Genomic DNA, 12,231 nt, shown 5'->3' with positions numbered 1-12,231 from the left:
TAAGTTGTGATTCTGCTTTTATTGCCACTTTGAGGCCTTATAAATAATAAACTCTGCAGACAAAAGCAGAAATTGCTGGAAAAGCTCAGCAGGTCTGGCAGCATCTGTGGAGAGAAATCAGAGTTAACCTTTTAGATCAAGTGACCCTTCCTTAGTGACCCTTCCCGAAATGTTAACTCTGATTATGATGCTGCCAGACCTGTTGAGCTTTTCCCGCAATTTCTAATTTCGTCTTGGATTTGCAGCATCCGCAATTCTTTCCGTTTTTATTTAGTAATAAACTCTGCAGTTAGTTTGAAAGTCTCTATACATTACCATCACTAAACCAATATAATTTACATTTGGTTCATATTTCCTTCATTTTGGACAATGAAATAAATATTAAAATGATAAAGATTTTTGAAGAGATGGGTTCAGACAGCCTATTTCTCTTACTGGAATAATGTAGAGTTAGGAGCCAACATCTTAAAATTTATGAGAGGATATTTAAGAGTGTAATTAGAAAGCACAGCTTGACAAAGTTAATGGAAATCTAGAATCTGCTCTCACAGAGTCTTATAGTACAGAAATACAGCCTTCCGTCCGACCAGTCCATGTCAACTATAATCCCAAAACACGGAGATCCTGTTGCACTATTCGGAAGAAGACCAATGGAGTTCTCCCAGGTGTATGGGCCAATATTTACCAAGCAATCAATAGCACAAGAGGAGACTATAAGCTCATTATCATAATGCTGTTTGTGGAAGTCTGCTGTGTGCAAACCAACTGCCACATATCTCACACGACTTCAGTGACAACCTTACAGAAGGACTCCATTGGTGGAACAGTACTTTGTGATGTCATGAAAACCACAATATAAATATATGCCTTTCTTCCAGCTCTTCCCTACCAACAAGGCCATGACTGCTGCAATTGAATTTTTCAAAACTAAGATGAATAGAGTTTTGGTAGGTAAAGGTCTCAAGGGTATCAAAGGCAGGTAAAAGGTAGTGAGGTGCAAGTTAGTTATGTGCTTGCTGAGTGGAAGAATGGACTATGTCTCTATATATAAATACTCCCTGGAGATCTGAAACAAAAAACAGAAATTGCTAGTGAAACTTAGCAGTTCGTGGGAAGAAAGCAGAGTTAACATTTCAAGTCTGGTTAGTCTATCATCAGAACAAACAGCTGTTAAGCTGGCATTTATGCAGAAGAGGAGGAGGTGATGGTGGTTCTGATGTTGGGAGGAGAGTGAGCAGATACATGGAAATGGAGCCCCAGAGAGATTGAGAGGGAGAGGTAGACCAAAGGATAATGAATAGCAGGTCAGGAGAGACGAGACGCTGAATAAATGATAATGACAGCAGAGGGTAGCAGAGAATGGGTAGTCTGTGCTGAAAGCAAACTGTGGAATGTGATAATTGGCCTGAGTGTGGGTGAAAGTGGGTGGGTTGTGCTAAACACAATCCAAGTCATAATGGGACTGGGAATGGTATGAAGATCATAGGAAGATTCAATAAAATTGTTGAACTCAATGTTAAGTCCCAGAGGCTGTAGGGTCCCCAAGTAGAAACTGAGATGCTGTTCTCGAGCTTACACTGAGGCTAGTTGAAACACTGCTGCAGGGCCTGCGACAGTCATATTGCCATGATAACACAATGAAGTCAGAGGCAACCATGATCTGGAAGTCAATTATTGCAAGCAGAATGTAAGTAGCTTGCAAAGCGGTCACCCAGTTTGCAATTCAGCTTCCCAATGCAGAGGTGCCCATATTGTGAGCAGTGAATAAAGGAGACTAGATTGGAGGAAGTGCAGGCAAAGTGCTGTTTCATCAGGAAGGTGTGTCTGGGGCTTTTGGATAGTGAGGAGGAAGGAGGTAAACAGGCAGGTGTTACACATTCTGCGATTGCACAGAAAGATGTCGTCAGGGTGTGAAGGGATGTGTGAGGGGGAGTTGGGAGTGGAGGACAAGAGGTCCAGAATGTCCTGTATTCCAGCAAGTCCCAGCATCAGCTCCAAAACAGCACCACATTTTCCACATGGAGACCTGCAGCCTCTGGGACTCAACATCAAGTTCAATAATTTTAGATCCTGATTCCATCCTTTCATTTTTTTTTACCCACCCCACCTCCAGTCCCGTTATGACATGGGTTGCTTTTAGCATAGCTCACTCATTTACGCCCACACTCAGGCCTATTACCACATTATATGGCTTGTTTTCAACAGAGGCTACCCATTCTCTGCTACCCTCAGCTGTCATTATCACTTACTCAGCTTCGCTTCTGTCCTGGGAGAAAATGAGGACTGCAGTTGCTGGAGAGCAGAATCAAAAAGTGTAGTGCTGGAAAAGCACAGCCGGTCAGGCAGAATTTGAGGAGCTGGAGAGTCAACATTTCAAGCTCTTCAGCAGGAATCTGTTCTCGCCTACTGTAAGTACTTCTCTTGTTTACCTATGCCAACACTAGATACCTTTCTCGCTCTCTGAGCTCCACCTCCACCTGACAACTCACCTCTCCTTCCCCCTCCAGCCCCCCACCCCTAAACCTCATCTTTAGCATTAATACTAGCTTTTCCTGGCTGATGAAGACTCACTAGACTCAAAACATTAACTCTGTTTTCTTCCCACAGATGATGCCAGACCTGCTGCACTCTGCCAGCAATTTTTGTTTTTATTTTATAAAATGTAATACTGGCCCACAGTTTCCTATGCAACTGGCATTGTTGAAAATACATATTAGCTGCAGTGCATCTCTATCAGTTTGCCTATGACTGTAAGAGACACGCATGAGAATTCCTAGAAGCAAGGTATTCCAACCGGAACGCTATCAACAAACACATTGAATTGGATCCCATTTACCACCCCCGAGAAAAAAACAGGAAATTACATCACCATGGGAAATGACATCACCAACCCAAGGAAACCTAAACACATAAATAAAAAGCAGGCCATACCACCAGTGCTTCATCCAGAGGCTCGCTGATGATGTCACCTCATATGGTGACGAAATGTCTGAAATCAAACCTTCCAGGCTTAGCAAGCAAACCTACATCCATTCCTGTAATATCTGTCTGCTTTACATATCATCCAACTAACCCAATATAAAGATTTGAAAGATGTGAAACTCAAATCTGTCACTTTGGACCATTCAGTTACAATAATGCTGTTTCAACTCACTCCCTGATAGCAATCATAACCTCTGGATCTTCTAGAATATATGAAACTCTCTTGACTGGGCTGGAACCTATAGTGTCTGAATGGCGAAACAGTTTACATTCAGCAAGTTGTAGTTATTGCAATAAACAATATGATAATATCACTGGGCTATTTATCCAGAGATCCAGGTAACGTTGTGGAATCCCATGTTTGAACCCTACATTTGCTGGTGGTGGAATCTGAATTTTAATTTTTAAAAAATCTAAAATTGGGAGTCTAATGATGATCCTGAAACCATTGGTGAAAAAAACCATCTGGTTCACTGATGCCCTTGAGTAAATGGACAATAAATGCTGGCTTAGCCTGTGATACCAACAATCTGTGAATGGATTCAGAAAAAAAAAAGCATAATTACAGAAGCTAAATTATCAGCTCCTTCTGTAGGGAGCTAGTAAAGATTAAGTTCAAAGAATATCATTACCACAACTTCTGAAATGCTGCAGAGAAATGATTAGAACATAAAGCAGCAGGCAAGTCTGAAAATCCTGCAGGCTGAGAAGCACTCTGGTTTCTCCTTTTATAAATATCTCCTATTTCACAATGCTGTGCTGGCTACCAAAGAGAGAGACTGATGGTGAATACAAACAAAATATTCACTGGCCATGTATGCACCCAAAGCATTGGGTTTGTTTCTGGTTGTGTCTGATATATTGATGTTAAATATGCTATTGAATCTTTTAGTAGTGTATGAGTTCCTTTCTTCATTGTATAACCTATTTACATGAAATTGAAGCTTGGGTGTTTTTGTACACCAATTCCTGTCCTTGTCTGTGGCACATTGTTTTTTTGCTGTATTGCATGATTTAATTGGAACATTTTTTTTACGCAGTGTTTTTGTATTTGCAGCAAGTAAGATTCTGAGAGCGGCTCCCTCAAGATAATTACGTTGCGCTTTTGTGATAACTGAGCCATTTTATTTTAAATGGATAGTGCAGCTTGAAGAAGATCGTAAAGATCATAGCAAATATTAAGAACAATTTCCACATCTCAGTGTTCATACTAAGGATAGTTAGATATCACAATGTGGCATGAGACTGTAAAAAATCAACATCACATGACTCTTTTAGTGGTTGCTAGGCAGCCAGTATTTCAATTTTTTGATCAAGGTTTGAAACTTCTTTGGAATGAGCGTCATATAAAAATACACTTTTTTAATCATTGCAAGATACTGTGAACAAAATTAGCAAATTTTTCACAGGCATTGACATTGAGTGAAATAAGAGTGACAGCTGCCACTGTTGGGACTATGCCCTGGTGAGGAATTAGCATATCCAGAAAACTGGAGGAGAGGAAGAAACCTTCAGGCAAGAAGAAAAAGTCTTTCAATCTGAAAGTAACGCTGAAATGGTCTTATAAAGTGACTATGACCATGTTAGACCCTGTCCAGTTTAGCTAGCTGTTGGAAATCATTGCCATGAATTTGTTCTTAAAGCACTAAGTGTAGGGTTGGATGCGATCGGGGTGACTGACCTCTGCCCCAACCAATGAGAAAGCTCACTCTGGATCAAGCGTCAATCAGACAGGCCTCCTGGCCAATCAGTTTCCAGAACAACAACCCAAGGCCAATGAGAGGCTGGCAGCCAATGTGACATTCAGTGCCTTTTTGAAATGCCAGGGTCTTGGCCCCACAGCAGCACCAAAGGTGAGGAGCAATGGGAAAGTAAGCCATTATTACTCAGGGTGGTCGCAGGGTAGGGGCTACAGTAAGTAAAGCTCAGCAAAATCAGAGCTGAGGTAAGGGTCTGCTCAAAGCTCCTATCTATGTACCTGATTGCCCCAAGATTGGGATAAACCAAGGCTCCCTGTAACTCCCCACCAACCTGCAGGCAGACTACCCCATTGTAATAGTTGGAAACGCTATCACATGTCATTCCCGCTGAGATAAAATTGAAAGAGGACGAAGGCTGGCTCTTTAGGAAGAACATTCTGGCTATGGAGTAGGCGCAACAAAGGTTCACCAAACAGATTTCTGGGATAATAGGACTGGCATATGAAGTGTGACGGTATTCACCAGGCAGAGAATAACAAGGGAGATGATTAGGAAACCTATAAAATTCTAAACAGGATGAGGCAGGGGAAACTTAGGAAAGATGCACCCGGTCATCGAGTGCAGAACCAGAAATCATCATCTAAGTATGTGATGTAGACCATTAAGGACTGAGATGAGGAGAAATTTCTTCACCCTGAGAGTAGTGAACCTGTGGAAGTCTCTACCACATGAAGTGTTGAGGCCAAAAGATTGTATGTTTTCAAGAAGAAGAAAATATAGTTTTTAGGGTTCGAGGGATAAAACAGGATGGAGGGGGAGCAGGAACAGAGTACTGAGTTGAGTGATCAGCCATGATCATATCCAATGGCACACCAAGCTCAAAGACCTACTCCTGTTCCTATGTTCCATGTTTATATGTTTATTTTTAAATGGACCACTTAAAAGACTTGATTCGGCAGCAGAACAAGAAGATAGGCTCTGGGCCTCGCTGCGCATAATTTAATAGCTGATTTGGAAGAGAAGGGGTTGGTATCTCCCTGGAGAGATCTTCTATACTTCCTGCCATCTACCTTGTCATGGAGGAGAAATTTCCATACCATCAGCTGGAGATCAATTTTATTCTGACGTTGTTTTGAATGAATTGTCAAATTTGTGGCACGGCTGGGTCCTGTCCTTCTTGGCAGTATTCAAGTATCCAATAGCATTTCAGAGAAAGTTTCTCGCATATAAGAACAATCCATTGATATAATTTAGCTACTTCAACTGGGTTTCTCAGTTTATTTTTATCAATGGTCTGCATTGTATTTCTGGCCTAAGTTGCATATCTATGTAGTCACAGAGTCATACAGCAAGGAAACAGGCCCTTCGGTCCAAAATATCTATGCTGACCAGTTATCCTAAATTAATCTAGTCCCATTTGCCAGCATTTGACCCATATTCCTCTAAACCCTTCCTATTCGTGTAACCATCCAGATATTTTTTAAAACAGTTGTAATTGTACCAACCTCAACCACTTCCTCTGGCAGCTCATTCCATACATGACTTTGTGTGAAAATGTTACCCCTTAGATCCCTTTTAAATCTTTCACCTCTCAATTTAAAATTATGCCTTCTAGTTTTGAACTTCACTACCCCGGGGAGAAGACCATGTCTATTTATTCTATCCATGCCCCCCATGATTTTATAAACCTCTATAAGGTCACCCCTCAACCTCCGAAGCTCCAGGGAAAACAGCCCCAGTCAATTCAGCCTCTCCCTATAACTCAAACCCTTCAACCCTGGCAACATCCTTGTAAATATTATCTAAACATTTTTGAGTTTAACAACGCCTTTCCTGTTGCAGGGACACCACAAGGCAGTAGTCCAAAAGTGGCCTAGTCAATGTTCTGTACAGCTGCAACATGACCTCCCAACTCCTATACTCAATGCACTGATTGCTATTACTAGTGAAAAATACAGAGTGACATTGAAACTGCTTGCTAGAGTCCACCATGAGAACAGTGATGTCACTATTGTGATGAGAATCTGTGCCATTCTCAGGGAATGTGCTCCTGATTTAGCGAAGATCTGAGAGGAAACCTATCTTCATGAGCCTTATCTTAATGAGCTATGCTAATTTGAAGGTAAATCACCAGTCGAAACAATATGAATATCCCATAAAAAGAAGTAATGCTCTCCCATTGATGAGACATCCAAGGGAGGATGAAAGCTCTGCTCTATGGGCTAGCTCTGGCTCGTGTCCAAACATGTGACTCAAGAGCTTAACCAAAGAAAACAGAAAAACAAATCATAAACTATTCAATTAGAGAAATGCATTGCTTAAGAACACCCACTAAGCTGAGTTGGGAAATGGATTTCTTGTATTAATCACCGCCTGCACCAACAAAAGCTTGGAAGAAATGCAAATTCCATCAAACAACTCCAAGGAGGTAAACATTTACTAAAGGTTTGGGAAATATTTCAAGGGTATTTTTCTTCCAATGTAAAATGAGCAAGTACTGTCAATAAAACTCACTCCTCAATGACTTTCCCTTACCTTTAACTACCTGACTACTGGTATCTTCTAAATAAGTTTCCTTTTCTGTTCTAAATATGTCGATGTCTCAAAAATTATTACAAATCTGAAGTCAAAACTTTCAATTGGACTTGCAAATATTCTTGCATGCAAAATTTCACACTGAGACACACAAAGCAATATTTGGGCTCATGGCCAAAAGATTGGACAAACAGGTAGATTTTAAAGAATGTTTATAGGATCAAAGTGAAGTGTAGTGATTAAGAGATTTCAGGAGTAAACAAGAGAATTTAGAGACTTTAAGGGACAGCCATCAATGATGGAGCAACTGAAATCAAGAATGTGCAAGAGGCCAGAGCTGGAAGAGCAGTTACCTAGTGAGTTGTAGAGGTTGAGGAGTTGGCAGAGGAAGAGACAGATGTAACACCATGGAGGGAGCCTCAATAAAAAATGATGAGCCAATGATGTTTTGACAGCAAACCGAGAGGTAATCAGTGAATTGGACTTGGTGCAAGTTAGGACATGGGGCAGATTGCTTCTTTAACAACAGAACAGAAGTTTATTACATAAAAGACAATAAATACTAGTTACCTAAATATAGAGCGCAGTTAGAGAAAATCTTAAAACACCTAGCAAAACAAATCTTCTATCTATTCCTCAACATCATCATGTTACAGAGATTCAAACCCAGAGAAATTAAACCTCTATATCAAATCTTTAAAGCTTTACCTTCCAACATATTTCCCAGTTATTTCCTGTAAATTGCAATGCTTCCTTACATTAATTACCACAAAATTTAGAGCTTATACTTTTTCATCTTTTAATAACATGCAAATTTCTTACTAAACACCCCTAGTTTGGGATTGCACAAACTAAATATTTCCGTTGAGCTAACTGTGAATCCACTGAGCTATTTTGTACTCTTTTTTAGGAATGAAATTATATTTGCTTTTGACCCCATTCAGGTCTCCTCCAAATGAGTCATTGAGTCATACAGCACAGTCTCTTCACTCCATCTCATCCATGCCGGCCACGTTTCACAAACTAAAGTAGTCCCATTTGCCTGCACTTGGCCCATAACCTTCTAAACATTTCCTATTCATGTACTTGTCCAAATGTCTTTTAAATGTTGTAATTGTACCCACATCTACCACTTCCTCAGGTGGTTCATTCCATCTACACACTACCCTCTGTTTGAAAACGTTGTCCCTCAAGTCCCTTTTAAATCTTTCCCCTCTAACCCTAGAATCACGCCTTCTCGTTTTGAACTCCCATACTGTGGGAAAAGACTCTTGCTATTCACCTTATCTTTGCCCCTCATGAGTTTATAAACCTCTATAAGGTCACTCGTCAAACTTCTATGCTCCAGGGAAGAAAGTTCCAGCTTATCCATCATCTCCTTCTCACTCAAACCCTCCAGTGTCAATAACATCCTTGTAAATCTTTTCTTGTACCCTTTCCAATTTAGTAATATGCATTCTATAGCAGGGCAACCAGAACTGTATGCAGTACTCCAAAAGTGGCCTCACCAATATCCTGGTAAGTAGCAACATGATGTCCAACACTCAACGTTCCAATTAATGAAGGCAAGCGTGCCAAACGCCTTCTTCACCATGCTGTCTACCTGTAACACCACTTTCTAGAAACTATGCAGCTAAATCCCTAGGCATCTCTGTTTGACAACACTCCCCCGTGCCCTACTATTAACCATGTAAGTTCTGTCCTGCTTTGTCTTACTAAAATATAATAGCTCACATTTAGCTAAATTAAACTCCGTCTGTCACTCCTCAGTCCATTGGCCCAGCTGATTAAGGTCCTGATTCAATTAATTTTAATAGGAGTTAAAAGCCATGGATCATTTCACTATGAGGAATAATATTGCTATACTTTGAAATCCACTGTGGGGACAAATATAGCTATGGTCTAGCAGTGACACTTTGAAATAATCTTCAATTTGCTGCTGTCATAATATTTTGAAATCATCTACAGAGGGTGTCCAGTGTACCAGAATTGATGGAAAGCTATTCAGCCTTACTCACCTAAGATCCAAGATAAAGTTATCATCAGAGGCTTGCTGATGCTAAGTTCATACAGCCGCAACAGCTAAAGGACCAACTGTCATGGCTGTCTAGAACTTTAACTATTAGCATCCTGCACCCCCCCCCCACCCCCACCCCTCCCCTTCCCTTCCCCCACCAGGGCAGCACGGTGACTCAGTTGCTAGCACTGCTGCCTCACAGTGCCAGGGACCCAGGTTCAACTCCAGTCCTGGGTGACTGTCCATGTGGAGCCTTAACATGCTCCCCATGCCTGTGTGGGCTTCCTCCCCATGCTCTGGTTTCCTCCCAGACACATTAGGTGGATTGGCCATGCTAAATTGTCCAGGGATGCGCACGCTAAATAGTTTAGTCATGATAAATGCACGGTAATGGGGTTAGGCTGGGTCTGTGTGGGATGTTCTTTGGAGGGTCGTGATGGGCCAAATGGCCTCTTTCTGCATTGTAGTGATTCAGCTATGATGGTCATAACACCGTTACCATTTTTATGACTGTATTTTCTTTTCTTTAGTCTTGTATCTCCATTGTTCCTTTTGCCTTTCAGGAACTACCCCTTTGTAATTTTACCTCTACATTGTGTCATTACATTTAGTTCTTTTCTCTCCTCCTCACCTTCCCCCACCATTATCCACTGTTGCTAAAACATGTTACATCTTTAACTTCTTCCAGTTCTGATGAATGGACAATATGGAACAATGCTAACTCTCATTTTGTCTGCAAAAATGATGCTAGATCTGTTGAGTGTTTCCAACTTCCCTGCTTTTATTTTACATTGTCAGTTTTGTGGGATTTAGGATTCTTTATTGTATTGATTGAAATGATAACAGTGAAAAATGCATGGGAATCATTTACTGAGCTGTATTATAGCAATGTGCTTCAAATCATGCCATTCAGTGTTGTACACTATAAATTGTACTTTTTGTTTAAATAATGAACAAACGTGGTTTGTGCGGGGGAGGTAATACCTCACTAACTTGATCAGGTTTTTTGAGAAGGTGACAATGATTGATGAGGGAAAGGCGGTTGATGTTCTCTACATGGACTTCAGTAAAGCCTTTGCTAATAGGTACCTGGGACTTCGATGTTGTGGCTATTTCAGAGACATGGAAAGAGCAGGGTGAGGAATGGATGTTGCAGGTTCCAGGGTATAGATCTTTCATTAAGACCAGGCAAGGCGGTAAAAGAGAGGGAGGTGTGGCCTTGTTAGTCAAGGATAGTATAATGGTGGCTGAAAGAACTTTTGATGAGGACTCATCTACTGACGTAGTGTGGGTTGAGGTTAGAAACAGGAGAGGAGAGGTCACACTGCTTGGAGTATTTTATAGGCCTCCGCAGAGTTCCAGGGAGATGGAAGAGAGGGTTCGCATAATTATTCTGGGTAGGAGTGAAAGGAACAGGGTGGTCATTATGGAGACTTTAACTTCCCCAACATTGATTGGAAATGCTATAACTCTTGTATGTTGGATGGATCAATTTTTGTCCAATGTGTACAGGAGGGTTTCCTGGCACAGTTTGTCGAAGGGCCGACAAGAGGGGAGGCCACACTGGATCTGGTGCTTGGTAATGAAATAGGCCAGGTGTTTGATTTAGTTGTAGGTGAACACTTTGGAGAGAGTGACCATAATTCAGTTATGTTTAGTTTAGCGATAGAAAAGGATAGGTACATGCCACAGGTCAAAAGTTATCGATGGGGCAAGGGCAATATAATGCGATTAGGCAAGAATTAGGATGCATAGAATGGGGTAGCAAAATGTGGGGCATGCAGACAATGGAAATGTGAAGCTGGTTTAAAGAACAGATATTGCATGTCCTTGAGAGGTATGTCCCTATCAGGGAGAGAGGAAGCGATAAGATAAGGGAACCGTGATTTACTACAGAAATTGCATCTCTTGTTAAGCAGAAGAAGGAGGCTTATGTGTTGATGAGGCAAGATGGTTCAGATGAGGCGATGGAGAGTTACAGATCAGCTGGGAAGGCTTTAAAGAGAGAGTTAAGAAGAGCAAAGAGAGGACACAAACAGTCTTTAGCAAATAGAACAAAGGAGAACCCTAAAGCTTTCTATAGGTATGTGAGGAATAAGAGGATGACTAGGGTAGGAATAGGGCAAGTCAAAGACAGAAGTGAGAAGTTGAAGTTGGACCCTGTGGAGATTGGAGAGTGCTAAACGAACATTTCTCATCGGTTTTCACTCAGGAAAAGGAGAATATTGTAGAGAAGAAGAATGAGGTACGAGGTATTAGACTAGAAAGGATTAAGGTTAATTACAAACAGGTGTTATCAATTCTAGAAGGAGTGAAAGTAGGCAAGTCCCCTGGGCTGGAAGGGATTTATCCGAGGATTCTCTGGAAAGCTAGGGAAGAGATAGCAGAGCCTTTGGCTTTGATACTTGAGTCACCATTGTCTACAAGTTTAGTACCAGAGGACTGGAAAATTGCAAATGTTGTGTCCTTCTTCAAGAAGGGCAGTAGAGATGACCCAGGTAATTATAGACCAGTGAGCCTTACTTCTGTTGTAAGAAAGGTTTTGGAAAGGATTATAAGAAATTAGATTTATAATCATCTAGCAAGCAACAATTTGATTTCAGATAGTCAACATGGTTTCGTCAAGGGCAGGTCATGTCTCATAAACCTCATTGAGTTTTTTGAGAAGGTGACCATGCATGTAGATGAAGGTAGGGCAGTTGACGTGGTAAACATGGACTTCAGTAAAGCCTTTGATAAGGTTCCACATGGTAGGCTGTTGGAGAAAATGCAGAGGCATGGGATTGAGGGTAATTTAGCAGTTTGGATTAGAAACTGGCTTTCTGAAAGAAAGCAGTGAGTGGTGGTTGATGGAAAATATTCAGCTTCGAGTCCGATTACTAGTGGTGTGGCACAAGGATCTGTTTTGGGACCACTACTGTTTATCATTTTTATAAATGACTTAGCCGCAGGCATAGGTGGATGGATTAGTAAATTTGCAGATGACACTAAAGTTGA

General features: G+C 41.1%; 1 protein-coding gene across 2 annotated transcripts in view; it reads right to left on the bottom strand.

Moving 5' to 3' along the window:
• slc6a11b (solute carrier family 6 member 11b) overlaps nt 1-12,231 on the bottom strand; it is a 173,359-nt gene that overhangs the window by 118,024 nt on the left and 43,104 nt on the right. The window lies entirely within an intron of this gene.

This window comes from Chiloscyllium plagiosum, unplaced genomic scaffold (genome assembly GCF_037043375.1).
Source record: "Chiloscyllium plagiosum isolate Xiang-an unplaced genomic scaffold, Cpla_swu_hap1 HiC_scaffold_14, whole genome shotgun sequence".
NCBI lineage: Eukaryota > Metazoa > Chordata > Chondrichthyes > Orectolobiformes > Hemiscylliidae > Chiloscyllium > Chiloscyllium plagiosum.
The sequence above is the reverse complement of the archived record's forward strand: the minus strand, read 5'-3'. Positions and strand labels throughout refer to the sequence as shown.